At 42.9% G+C, this 14699-nt stretch overlaps 1 protein-coding gene across 3 annotated transcripts in view; it reads right to left on the reverse strand.

The window, feature by feature from the left end:
• The window catches only part of IL1RAPL1 (interleukin 1 receptor accessory protein like 1), a 753722-nt gene extending 740784 nt beyond the window's left edge, over positions 1 to 12938 (reverse strand). The window contains exon 1 of one of the 3 annotated variants that reach the window (XM_030020563.1): positions 12734 to 12938. The gene's annotated coding sequence lies outside the window, so the exon portion shown is untranslated. Of the gene's footprint in view, positions 1 to 9771; positions 9856 to 12728 lie in introns of those variants that run through there. The other 2 variants (XM_030020564.1, XM_030020567.1) reach the window with 2 other exon arrangements.
• Between the last annotated feature and the right edge of the window lie 1761 nt (positions 12939 to 14699).

The raw sequence follows: 14699 nt of genomic DNA on the forward strand, positions 1-14699 counted from the left end.
AGCTCCCGTTATGTTAATTGGCAGGTAGACAGCTAATTTTCCATCCGGGTTATAAAATCTCAGCAACGACGTACTGCATAAATACAGTATTGTCGTATAACGTTAGCGATGGGTGCAGAAGGGAGTCGCAATCACTGTCAGTGACTGGTGACAGCCAGAATGTCTCAACCGATAAAGTTAAATAAATACCACATAATTAATGTATTTGTATATCACAGCACATAAGATATAGGACCACTTCAGGATATTTATCCCTATGGCTTTGTTTTCAAGTAAATTTTAGTGTTCACTAAAAAAGAGGCGTGGCCAGCCGGAGAAAGTGAAATCCCCATTTGCTCATGGAAACTGATAAAATAGTTCTTGTTTCATGCACGTATTATAGATTGTGGTCACCTTAAAAGCTATGCACCATGCGCATCATGTAACAGTAAAAGTGGGCTAGACTTCCAGACATCAGCAAAACACAACCTCCTGCTGAAATCCATATGTCAAACACCAACAACTCTGTGTGCTATAAAACTTTTGCTTGAGTTCCCTAAACTAAATTTTATGGAACCCCAAAGTAGTATATACTATTTTGATAATAAAATCAGTGATGGTGCTCCCTTCTGTATTTTAACTATTTCTGACCGTCTAAAGGAGAGTGAATGTTGCTGGACAGCATGTTTTAATTTTATTCCTTGATAAGGACTGAGCAAAAATTGGTCCCCGTCATACTGAAGCTATTTTTAAAATAATCTTTAATAGTAAGAGGGACAGTCTGCCCTCTAAGATAAGCAGAAAGACAATTTGCACTTTAAAAAAAGTTATAGATTTAAAGAAATGTGTATCTAAATTTAATTTCCAATCTAGTTACAAAATGTTGTCTCTTTTCTGGTGTGCCCCTCTCCTCTTCAGGCGTTTTTTCTGTGGCTTTTTTCAAGTCTTAATAGATAATCCTTAAAACAAAATCAAAAGTCTCTAGGTGTAAAAAAAGTGGTGTTGTTTGAACATGGTCTTACTCTACTGTTTTTCCTCTATCCTGCAATAACCTTTAGACTATACATTTTCAGTAAAAGAAGAAAAAAGAAAAAAACCCTTCCTTTTCAAGCTACGAATACCGTGCCAATTTTGGTCAAAAAATTACAAGATAATGCTATAGGAAACTGTCTCTAGTTGCAAATTCAGTCATCCTCATTCATCACAATAAAGCATAAGGTTAAAAGCTTATTTGAGAGCACTCTGCAGGGTTAAAGTCACAGAACCAAAAATAATAATAAAAGCAAGGACTGTAGAACTACAGTTCCTGCCAAACAAACAAGAAATTGACTTATTTCTGTGTTTCAGGTGGCACTGACACAGCTTGATACACTTTGGACTACATTATATTTACATTTCCATTTTCACTTTCAGGTTTTATTATTAGGTAGACCACAGTCTGACTATATATGTTGCTTTCAAGCAATGGTTTTCACAGTCTGTGTCAGTGTGGGATTAAGCACACCAAAATACGTGTTAAAATCTCGACTCCTACTGTAATCTAAACCCATCTACGCAGCAAGCAGCTCCTGCCAATCTATGAGATATACTGCCCACAGCTTCCCCTATTTTACAAAACACCGACTCCCTCTGAGTTATGAATTCAGGACTAACACAGAGCCAGTAGCCTATCTTGCACATGTCAAGATACCGTCATTCAGCTGACTGGTGGCCTCTTGACTCCTTGACTTTCAGAAACTTTGAACCAGCTCATGTGGTAACGCACGAAGGAGCTCAGATGGAAAAACACGTGTAGGTCTAAACTAGACATATAGGCGAGACTTTGCGCAGCGGGTCTTGGTAAAATGTTGCAATGTCCAATTCAGTGCTCTTGAATTCCCTCGGAACAAAATAAAGGAGCATTTTCTGTCTAACACTGAGTCGGACCAGGCAGCAAAGTGCAAGAAAAGGGAGACTCTTGCAGTTAAACAGCCCTTAACTGTGTAAATACGAAGATAAAAGTAATGGTAAAAGGTAACACATGAAAATTGACATTATGGCTGTATTCTTCAATACTAACACCTCTGATTTTATAATAAAAGACAGGTATACACATGTGTACCTCTGCTTATATTTATATACATGCATGTATATATACATCAGCATTCTTTGAAAGATGTCAAAATAAACACAGATTAAAGCTAAAAGATTCATTTTGATATGAGGCATTTGAGATGGCTGGCAAGCCTTATTTACACGTTTCCTGTGGGTTTATATATTTAAAAAAAACATCAAAGGTTTTTAACAAGAAAATTATATTCTCACAGCCATAAAGCATGCTCTTGTGATTGCATTAGAGCGGCTGTACGATATAACTTCTTTGCTTGCTGACAATGGGGTTTGCTATGTTAATTGAATAAGTAATGTGTCTGTGTTCTTTATTCATTAAAATTAATGCAATAATATCTATGTTGAAGGTCCATATTGGACTCAGTCTGGCAAGCCGAGTGAAACGGCTTCACTGGAGTTGCTCTAAGCTTATTCTTGATGTAACGCAGAGCTCTGACAGGAGTTTCTGTGTGAAATCGGTTTACCCTTGCTTTGCTGACTATTCTTCCCCATCAGCAAACACGAGGATCTTCGGAGCAGACAGAAATGCCTCGTACTGAACAAAGCTACGGAGACCGCGAGTCTCCAGGCGCGGGGCGAGAGGTCGTGCCGGGCGCGGAGCCCGCTGCCCGGCTCTATTCCTGTGTCCGACCGCGACGGGGGGAACGCTGCCGGCATCGCCGCGGAGCTCCGCGGTCCGTCCGCGGGCGAACGCCGTCGGCCGGAATTAGCCCAAAGGATGGCACTGAGCACAGCTTGTCCTTTCTAGCAACGAGACTTGAAACGACGGGCAGAGGTTTCGTGTATGAAACCCAAGATCCCCTCGCCGCCGGGATTCTCTCCCGGCGAAACGGGAGCTGCCTTGCTTCGGCATCCCCTTCGGAAGAGCTGCTCTTCACAAAGGCGGTACCCCTGCGTGTACAGCCGGTGACGGTCCTGCACCGACACGCAAACGCGCCGCGTGAAGCAAGAGAAACTTGCTGCTAAGGTTTTAACGTTCCCAAATCCAATTCGCTACACGCCGAGACCAACGGTGGCCTTGTCAGCAACTCCTCCGGCGCGGGATTAAGGTCTGATGAATAGGAGCAAACACGGCATTAAAGTTCAGCATCTAAACCAGCAAGGGCTATTACTATTAATATTTTTGTTCTGTTAACTCGGCGGGTGGTTACACCTGAACCCTGGCAAAAAGGAAAAACGCAAGCTACCTTTGATTTATGCCCATCCATATTTTATATACAAGTAATTCAGGCAACGTGGAAAAAGAAGATGAATAGTGCGGTAACCTTAAATTAAAAAGGCTGATTAATATTTAGGAAACAGGCAGCTGACCCAGCCACCCCCAGTAGTATGACTCACAGTACTATTTTCATATTTGTATTATTTAGCATCTGAAGACCTTAGCTGAGAGTCCTGTTCTGCTAAGAACTTGCATTAAGTACTCTGAAATTATCTTCCCTGATTAATTTTCTAAAGAAAATAAAATGTTTTCATTAAAATTTTGTGTGTAAAAATGTCATCTTTTGATTCAATACTCCCAAATCTAAGTACTAAATAAAAAAAAAAAAAAAAGAAAAGAAAAAACCTCACCCTCTAACCAACATGGAAATTACTTTTTTTCTGGAGGAAAGCAAATACTTGCCATGATTTTCTCAGGCTGGCAGAAAATTGAATTTCCACTGAGGTAGGGAGACAGAAGTGACATGAACTCTTCCTCTAACCCTACTCCATATATAACAGAAATCTTAAACAAAGAGTTTATATCATAAATAAATGAAACACTTAAAAAGACAAGAAGGCAGGAGGTGTTTTTGTCTTCCTGAGTTTAGAGACAGGAAACTGAAGCATGGATAAATTTAGTAAAGTTTTACAGAGAGGAAATATTTGGAACAAGTGAAAGGGAGCAATTTCAGGCCTTGGAGGTCCAACACCTTCAATTTAATTTTATTAAATATCAACAGTCCTGGGAAAGTAGTATGGTAAAGCAGTAACTGGAATTACATGTCACTCATCTATAATTGTAGTTTTATTTGTCTTGTGTTGAAGTACTCAAAACTCATTGCCAAAGACTTGTTTCTTTGTTCCTACCAGGAACATTCTGACAGGGAAAAAGTTGATAGTGACGCCACGGATCCTAAAGCTAGCGTCCAGCTCTCAGTTGCCCCTAGAAGCACATCTCCCTTCAGTAACGACAGAGAGGGCCTCAAGTTTTGTGATCCTTCAAGGAAACCCATCTTCCTTTGCTACCTAACCTAATTATTGCTACTATCTTTGTTCCAAACCTGCAAAACTAATTTTAGGATGCCGAAGAAATAAGACATACATTACATTAGCCAATATGGAAGTCTTAAGCATTAAGTGCTGCTACAAACGGACACAATCCAGAGAAAACACTAATTAAGGAAGGTCCCTTGTAAGTGAACAGCCATAAATAGATGTACAGTGTCTGTCCATTGAGCCATGTGATTGTCCTTTAATAGAACATACGTTATAAAGCACTAAAGAGACAATAGGAAGGTGGATATGTTAATCTAACTAAAGAATAACACATATCTGTAATTTGATTAACCTGCCGAATTTTTAGAAAGAACTAGCTCAGGATGTACAACAATACCGCATATATTTTTAGTGATTATTTTTAAAGGGCTTTATGATCTTCCCATCATAGCAATTGAAAGCACCAGAGACTAGCAATGGCCCAACAATCTTTCAAGAATCTAGACATTCCTTTCTACGAAGAAATAAAATATGAGGGTTGCATATCTTTTAATGATGGAAAGTGATGGGACTGACTATGTTGTCAGTAACATAGTGAAGCTTTATTGAATTCTATTAAAGTTTACAAGATTTTCTTTTTCTAATCAATGTTAACCTATTGAAGATAAGAAGCAGTTTCACAAAAACTAACAAAAATGAGGAAATTAGATGACAAAGCTGGAGATTGATCCAAAACCTACTGAGTGCAGTGGGCATCTTTCCATTTCCTTCAGCAGGTTTTGGATCAGGACTTTAGTAATGAGGACTTAAACAGACAAATGAGGTTGCCCAGTCAGCACTAATAAAGTCTTTCTCAAGCTGTGCTGCTACTGCCGGATTTGTAAACCGAATAGGTAGTGAAGAACTATGCTCACAGGAACACACTTACAGTCCATCTAGTCAGACAGCAGACCTCCAAGGGAAGCTCGTAGCAAAACCTTTGGATGAAGCATCCTTTAACACTTTAGAAATCCCAGACGCACACATCCATTGATTACACTATAACTGGAAGTTAGCAGGTGGTCCTTGGGGTACACAAGGTGATAGCCTTCTAATCTATCTGTTACACAGGCTGATAATCTTCCTATCTAGCTACCTATTACAATGTAAAATTTTAACATTTTGTTTTTATTCATGGACTTACTCAAGCTATTCTATTCTACCAGACCTTTTTCTTCACTGTGTCCTTGCCAGTAAAAGAATTTGAATGAACTATGTAAAGGAGTGCTTTCCTTTACTCATTTTAGATTTGTCACAATATAATATTACTGGTCATCAGGAAAACAATATATGAGAACCCAAAGTATCTGTCAATAGCCATCAGTATTCCCCACTGCATCCCCTGTTCTCCCATATCATATCTTCCTCTTTTTTCTGAATAATACAAAACCTTCATCTCTTTCTTCAGATGGGAATCTTTTCATGTGGAAGTCTTTTCTTTTTTGCTGTCATTCTCTGGTCCTTTCTTCCTTAATAGCTTTCTGAGTAAGAAGTGACCAAAGGCAGACGCATTATTCATACTGAATATGAGAGTCAACACCTGGTAAAGCAAGTGTTACACAAGAAATACTGAACAAAGTTTTGCATTCCTTTTATAATGTATATAGCTTGCTTTCTTCTGCTATGAGCTGAGCAAATACACTGATCAAAATTTTCCATAATAATGGACAAGAGATTTTCGCTAGTATTTGTTGTTGTGTTGGAGAGGTATACAGGAAACACTCAGATTGTACCTTCCAAAGCGTTACCATGTATATTTCTAAAATAACAGATGATACCATATAGCCCTGACTGGTGATATTTGATAGTCCTTTCAAAGTATGTTTTAGTTTTGGCATTCCAAAATAAATTTGTGTTGTTTTCAAATAAGCTGCATTTACAGATCATTAAAAAATAAATTAATACTAAATCAACCCTCAAAAACAGCTACCATCTCATGGTATGTTTGAATCGTGTTATGTTTCCTACAGTTAGCCTAAGAAATAACTAGACTACTTTCTCTTTATGGCTTGCTCTCAGTCTTTCTCTGTGGATGTATGTGAGTAAATGCATATGTATCTGAGTAAATGCATATGCATGCATATGCATGCGTAGGCGTATGTATTTGTGCATGTGTGTGTGTACATAACTAAATACGTATATACGTATGTATATACGTGTAAGCATACCAACTTCAGCTACGGGAACCCCCAAAGAAATGTCTAGTAGAAAGTTGTCAGGCCTTTTCTGTTTCATAAGGGATGTTGAATAAAATAAACTCTATGTATAATAAATATGCAGATCTTACTGATAGATTGATACGTAGACATACACACGTATCTCCATCATACACACAACTTGCTGAAATGGAAGTGCCATGCATTTCCGGTTACGTTATTCTAAAATGAGCAAAGGTAAGATTTCCTGAAAAAAAAAAAAAGTTTTCATCTGGGACGAGACAGCCAGAAAGCATTGAAGAACAGTCAAGGATGCAGGAATGCCAAGGTGCTATACGGTAACAGCTGTGCTCTGCTGCCATCCTGAAATTCTGTGCACTGAACAGCAACCTGACAGACACAGGGCTAAAATTGTTGCCAGGGATCAGTGCCACACAAAAGCATCCCGGCCAAACACGTCCCTCTGCAGACATTGTGGCTCCATCCCAAGGTTTCCATCATACCGACAGATCTTCTCGGTGTAGGAATTACCCTTGAGGCATATGATCCACTGAGCTCAGAGTCAAATCCAGCAGAGATGCGCTGCCAAATGGATGTAGGCAGGGACGAATGTTCGTGCAGGTCGCTCACACCGTTCAGGCACAGCAATTCTCAGTCTGAGGCAACTGGTCTGGCAACGCAGACAGGTCACTGCTGGTTAAACTCACCGCTAACCTCACCAGCAGAAGCCTTTCCCTGTGCATTATAACGATGCACATTACTTTGACTTCATTTTCCTTGAAACAGTCTAAACTTTTGGCTGGGATTGAGTTTACCGAAATTGCTACTGACAGTCCGAGCACACATTATTAAGTGGAACTTAATAGGTGAAACTGAGATATCAAGGTTTTAGGCAGCAGTTGCACTAGCTTTGTAAGAGGCAGTCTTGTAAGAGCCTTGTGAGATTTTTGCTGGAAATTCCAATGGTTTGTGCTTTGTCAGAGGAAAATTTGATTCACGTCAAATATCTGCCTTTTCTAAAATAGCCAACAGGAAACATTCTTTCTCTCATGTCCCTGCCACTAATTTATTATTTTATGGAGAAGCACCTCAAGTTACCTCAACTGAGAGATCACAGTCTCATTGTGTGACTGGAAACACGCATGAAAACGAAAAGGTGATGGCCCTCGCACTGAAGAGTTTAAGAATTTAAAGGATCTGGGTCTCACTAGTGAAGAACAGACGAAAGGAATACAGAAGTATACCCCATCTCTGAAGAGACAGGAGCTACATCACCAATGTCTGTATATTTATACGCTTCTCTGCCCCCTTTTTTAACCCATTCTGCTAGTCTCCATCTTCTTCCTCTTTTACAGTGCACTATTCATTGAGGACAGCTGTGAAGGACCAGAGAACAGAAAACTTTCTGACACCACTAGCCATCCTATCGCCAAGTAGTAGTACCCCTTGTCTGCCTGTTGACTGTATAGATTTGTATAGATTTTATCAGCCTTCTCAACGCATGAATTAGGTTTCTGTGTTTCTTTTCAGAAGCTACACTGAGCATTTCCTAAATTATGCCCGCAACTGAAAATAAAATGGAAATAATATCTACTGCATTGGCAAAAATCTAGATGTTTTCATTTTCTCCCTTTCTCCTTCTTCATCCCCAATCAAAAAAATCTTTGTGGGCAATTGCTGCAGTTGGTGCTACGACCATTGAAGGACTATTGTATGTTTGTGTGCTGTTCTTATGAAATTTCTAAGCACAGAAAGCAGTAAGACTGATGTCCTTGGTTCGTTTGTTCAGAGCTAGTTATTGAGGCATAAATAGTGTGCTGTATAACACCACGAAATGACCTAGGAGTGCCTATAATACACAGGTACAGTGATACCTAGAAAAACAGAGTACCCAACGTTAAAACAGAGAACCAGCACTACCTGATTTCCTTGCCCTGGTCTTACACAGCTTTGATGAATAACACAGGATTTTCCCCTTTTGCAGTAGATGGAGTTCCATATGTGACTACCTTCAAGGAACGTGCAAAGCTTGAATATTAACACGAAAACCCCACAACCTTTCATCTTCATTCTTCCCCCTTTCCCTCCCCCCAAAAGAGCTTTCTTCCAAATGTGCATTAATTTTTAGCTATCACAAGTAAAATTCATTGTTGCATTTGATCTGGTTTTGTTTTAAGAATATGAAAACAATACGAAAGTGCAAGAAAAATAACAGGTTAAATGATCCCTCCTGAGTCACTGTGGTCCATCATCTCATATTTAATTACCTTTTAAAATGAAACAGGCATACACTTGAACTGATAGAGCATAATGGCTGCTTTGGTGCTGCTGTAGATGTACATGTCAAGACTTAAAGAAACACATGGATTACTGACCTGACAGGCCATGACGGTAATCCAAAACAGCCGTTATGGTCTCTACTGTAAATTCTTCTTATTTCATGGACCCCTGACACAACGGATGGGAACAAGATAGAGGTTTATAATAGAAATGCTGACACAACCTTATCTATAGCTGTGCAAATGGTGCCGCTATAATTAAACTTTACAACTTGAGCACCACTAGATAAGTTGCTAGTTTTTAATCATATTAATCAGAGCTTGGATGTTTCAATTGCCATATATTATCATGCAGCGTGCACTATAAAAATAAGAAGATTCCCAGCCACTAAAGATCATAGCTGTTATGAAACACAGAAGTATAGCCAAACACTTCTCTGCAAGTGCAAATACACTGAATGTAAACCTCAGTCAGTTATCCACTTTTTGCTTTGTTTCCCAATACACGGGTTCGACATAATAGCCACAGAAAGTACTCTGAATACATTACAAGAATATCACTGAATAGTAAAAAAGCTTCATTAAGATCTGCCCCGTATGTTTCAAATTTTCCTATCAGCAGTAAAACAAGTCTACTGTGTTCAGTGACGACAGTCAGAAGCCTGCTCTTTCAGAGGGAGGCACTGAGATTATTCTTCATGCACTGCTGTTTTCTTTAAAAGCCGGCTTTCCAGCGCTAGCGAGGAGTGGGTGGTAAAACTCTCACTGCTTTCAGTGGTCTGAGATTTGGAGCCTGGGAATGTTTTATGTAAATATTTCTCTTCACATTTTCTCTTCATTTGTCCGAGTGATTTACAGTTTTACTTCAGCAAGGAAAGTTTCCTCTCAAAGAAGCTATATTTGGTACGAACTGAACGGATATCGCATTGGAGCTGAAACCCTCTATTTTTACCGAATGGGTATTGCTAACTACAACAATGAAATTAATCTATAAATAAAACTTGGTTGCTTACCACTCCGTATTACCCTGCATTTGCAAATCCTTGCATGCTGCATGCCAGTTTACATGCACCATGCGATATATTCCCACACTGTCAATGCCTGCTCTTTTACAGCACCAGTTTTATAACACTTTCTGTAGACAATTGTGCTTTCCTTTAAGACGGGTGGCACAGGTATGTAGCCTGTGTGTCACAAGAAGTCCCGTAACGAATTAAATGGAGAGAGCATGCCCGTAATCATGTGTGGCGGAACAGAGTATGCCATGGACATTTCTGAAAATTTTAAGAGCTGTAGCAATGCATAGGAGTTGCCATAGTGTTATTCTGACCCCTGAAGGATGGAAACAGAGTTAACTTCATATCCTTTTTTTCCAATTTACTCAGTATACTCTATGAATGTCAAACTCTAAACTACATTAGCAGGATTTATTAGTGCTTGCCCAGAGTTATCCTCAAGAAATATGAAAATAGTCATGAACTAATGGTGAACCAACTTTAAAATACTGATGTTTTCAGGGAAGCAGAGGAAAAAATGATTTTTCAGGCTGGTTCCATGGTAAAATTACTGTGAGTTTGATAGTGCATTAAATCTAGTAGGTATGTGAAGATCATGTTTATCAAGAGATGTAAAACCCACTCTGCCCTCACCTCTTCTTAACTGAAAAGTATTTTAGTGAAATTTTTGCTAGAATGAATTCAGAGTGAAGTGGGGAAGGACATAGGCCAATGATGATAAGATCACTCATTTCAGCTGAGTTAAGATTTTTATCAGGCTTACATTCTTCAGAAAATGCATCCATTAGAGGTAAGGGGCCTCAGCAGTGCCTTTGCAAGCTTATCTCTTTTCAAGGAGTACTCTCCCCCCCCCCCCCCGAACATCCCCCCCCCGCCCCCCCTTTCCTCCCAAAGAGACAGGAATAGTGATGTACGATTCTAAAATGGATATTAAAGTGAAGTATATCCTGATACTTCTATCTTTGTGGACAATTTGCTAAACAAAGTCCACCTGAGTTAAACCGAGGGGACTCCTGTCACACCTTTGCTCTTCACCTACTCACTTCTGGGATGCTTGAAACGTGTTAATGGACCACCTTTTAGGTTCCCTGCGAATGTAACAGGTAGATTAGGCTGTTCTATCTGACAACACTTTTTTCTAAAGTCAGTCACGCTTGCACTCTAAAAAACCGAAGCAGCATCCTGCTAAAGCTGTGAGGCAGTCATCGCACACAGCCGGAGAGCCGACGCTAGCGGTCTTAAGCGCCGCAAATACTCGGGGCGAACCGGCATCAGCCCTGCCTCGAGCACTGGAAGAGGGGTCGGTGGGCAGAACGACGACTTCGGAGGCGAGGCGACGGCGAGGACGGGAGGAGGATCAATTTTAATTTCGGGTTTGTTCCTCCTCGCCTCAGCCGTCGCCACGCTCCGGAGTCCCAGGTTGCCGTGTGACCTTGCCGAGGAGCAGGCGGGCGGATCTGGTCAATGGGACCATTGTGCAGCCCTTGCAGGGGCTTTTCTGGAGCCCTCTCTCCGCGGGTGCGGCGGAATTAGCGACTAAAGGCAGCCTCCTCCTCGGTGAACTCCCTGTCCCGGGGAAACTCCAGGCTGATGCAAAAGGCAGCCTGCAAGAGGCAAACCCCTCGTCGGGAGCTGAGCGAGGATCTCCCCTCCTCTGCCCGGGTCGGGAGCGCTACAAAGTTAACCCAAGTGATCGATACGCTATATGAGCATATTATTCCACTATCGGCGACCGATGCCACTGATGTAATCAAGTTACATAATCGCCGTCTTTGCACAAATACATCCATCTTCCTACAGACAGATCTGCATATCTTCTTCCATCCATTATGCATGAACCCACCAGCAGTACCTAAGGGTATATATTCTCGCACACACTATATAACTTTAGCATTGCAGTGCATTGCACTGCACAACGTCATCACTATCGATTCCCTCAACCTTCCCCCGTTCTCTCTCTCAGAGTTGATTTTGCAGAGAAAGATCAGCAATGTGCATTGCCTGGATCCCTTTAAATCTTTAAAGGCTGAAGTGCTTCCCTTGCTCTCTTCTGTTCTTAAGAAGACGATCTTTTCTCTCCTTTTCTTCCCGGTCTCGCTTCACACCACAACTAACAGAGGAATTAATTCACACACAGTCCCTCAGCCAGATGCATATATGTATGAAATACCGAAGATAGCATCTCTGTTTGCAAATCTTCAACTCCCATACACGTGGTCTGAGGTTTCGGTAGGTAAGTTATTGGGTGAAAAAAATATTTTATAAGAGCAGGTGGACGAGAGATTTTCAGGCTAGTGTCATTTACGGTATTTCTCTGCTATCGAGATGGGATTTTTTTTTCCCTCGACGTCCCTCATCTTATCATTTCCTTGCCGGATTTACAGGAGCGGTTGTAATCCCAAATTACCAGTGGCATTTAACCCCCTTAGCACCAGAGCACCGTACCACAATCATAAGGATAGCCACCTTAAAGTTTAACAAGTTGAAAAGCAGGCTTTCTCTGCCTCCATTGCAGCTATGAAATGCAGCAGACTGCTGCACAGAGTTGGAAACATTTGTTTTAACCAGCGGATGGGATCCGACCTCCTATTAAATAGATTCCATCACAGGGAGCTTTACTATCGCATACCCTTTCCAGTCAGAAATATTACAACCGGGGGAAAAAAAATAAAAGAAGAGGAGGAAAAACGAAAGACTCCTTGCTCTTACAGTACTCCCCCCAATCCAGAGGGTGCAAGAATAGCAGAGGGAGGAGGAGATTTTTAATTATTTTTCTATTATTATTTACGGCTAAAAGCACTCACCAGAAGACCTACTGCAGTTATTCCACTCAACTGCCAACCAGGGCTGGAGCCCCTCGCATCAGGGTAATGCAGCAATCCCCAAAGTAACCCGTTCCAACCACCCGCCACCAAGTTTAGCAACGCCGGGCTTTCGCCTGGTATAAAAACGACCTTACCCACAGGAGTCTCCCGAAATATCCCTCCGGTGCGATCCGTCAGCGAGGCGAGTGCCGGTCACCACACTGCGCACTCGGCCGGAGAAGCCCCGTGTTTACTCCTGGGGCTGAGCTGGCCGCCGGTGCCGCGGACGCGGCGCCCATCCATCCACCGCTGCCAGCTCCGCCGCGGGCGCAGGTAATTCCATACAGACTTCGGCGGCAAAACCCCCCTCCCCCCCCGCCCCCCGCCCCAAGTCGCCCCTTCCTTCCTAGTTCACAAAGTGCCCGCGTCGCCGGCGGGAGGTACCATCCAGGTGCGGCGGGGGGGTGGGGAGGGGGGTGAGGTGGCCGCCCAGCGCGGCGCCGCCGCCGCCGCCGCCGAGGGCCGGCTCGCTCCGGGCTGCCGCGGAGAAGTATCCGGCGAGCGGCGGGCCGGTGGGGGGGGTTCCTGGTGCGGGGATGGGGAGGGTGCTTGTTGGGTCCTAGCACCCTCGCCGCCGCGCCACGGGGAGAAGGAAAAAAAAAAAAAAAAAAAAAAAAAAAAGGGGAGGGGGGGGGGGTTGGTGGTGGGGGAAAAAATCTCCAAAGGGAAAAGAAGCAGCGAAAAAAAAAAAAAAAAATCGGTTGTCCGCTTGCCCCGAACGATACTAATCCCCGGTGAAAATGACAAGTGATCGGCAAAGAAGAGGAGGTCTTGACTGATAACCACAATCCACCCAAAATATCCTAAGGAGCAGAGGGAGAGAGGGAGAGAGAAACTGCAGTGCATGAACGATTCCTGTGTTTCTACGAGCCGCGCTGGTTCGGCCGAAGGCGTCCTCCGCCGGGCCGGCACCGAGCTACCGCTGCTGCCACCCGATGGCTACCGCGGCACTCGCCCGGCCGCGCACCCGCTTCCAGCGGGCTCGGAGGAGGGCTGGCTTCGGGTTTGGAGGAGGAGGAGGAGGGTCTTGGGGAAGTGGATCCTGGAGAAACTCCCGGGCAGCGGGCCGCCCCTTCCCTCCGCCCCGGCTCCGCCCGCCGCGCTGGGGACGCGACGCGATGCGATGCGATGCGATGCGGCCGCCGGGCGAGCAACGTGCGCGGGGAGGGGGGGGTCCGCCTGCTTCTCTTTTCCTGTCGTGGTTTATTTCGATTTTATTTTTTTTTTCTTTTCTTCCCCCCTTTCCCCTCCGGTTTCCGAAGCGAAGTGTTGTTTTAGGAGAGATGATACATTATCTATTCTTGGATTTTTATAAGGCAAACTGTGGGCCTCGCTGTTGCCATGGGATCTTCTTTGTGCGAACTCTCTGAACTGTGTGGGAACAGTTTTATTTCCTTCCCTTCAGATTTTTTTTTTCCTTCTCTTTTTTTTTTCCTTCCTTCTCCTCCGTAACTCTTCTGAAGATATGTATCAGAATGTAACTGCATTATTGCCAATTAAGATTAACAGCAGCTGCAAGGTGCATCTAATTAGTAATGTTAATTACTTCATGAAATAAATAGTCATTTGCAGATGTTTATAATACTAAACAAATGTTCTATAAAATGCAACTCTCAAATTCTGATGTTCCCCCCCAATAAATTTGATCGCATTCCTGCACAAAGGTGCAGGGGAGTAGGCACCCCCTCTTCCACCGCGCTAGCCCTGCAGGCGCGCGCTCGCGGGAAGAGATGAGCAGAGTTGCCTGTACATAGGTAGGCGGTCGGGTCAGAGGCATTTCATACTCTTGCAACCCATTGCGTGGGGCGGGAGGGCGGAGGAGAGGGAAATATCTGAGCAATGCGAGATAAAACACATACAGTTATGTATCTGTTTATGTCTGTGTAAATGGCGCTCTCCAAAATGCGGACAAAGAGACTGGGCGACGTTCAGTTACCGCTAAATCCATCCTGGCTTCCTCGTAGGGCCGTAGAGAAGAATCCAAACTGCTACAGTTGTTAAACCCCCAACATCTTACAAGAGAAGAGAGAAAAGAAAAGCAGCACGTGGGAAAGTGTGATT

Source organism: Aquila chrysaetos, chromosome 7 (assembly GCF_900496995.4).
Source record: "Aquila chrysaetos chrysaetos chromosome 7, bAquChr1.4, whole genome shotgun sequence".
Classification (NCBI taxonomy): domain Eukaryota; kingdom Metazoa; phylum Chordata; class Aves; order Accipitriformes; family Accipitridae; genus Aquila; species Aquila chrysaetos.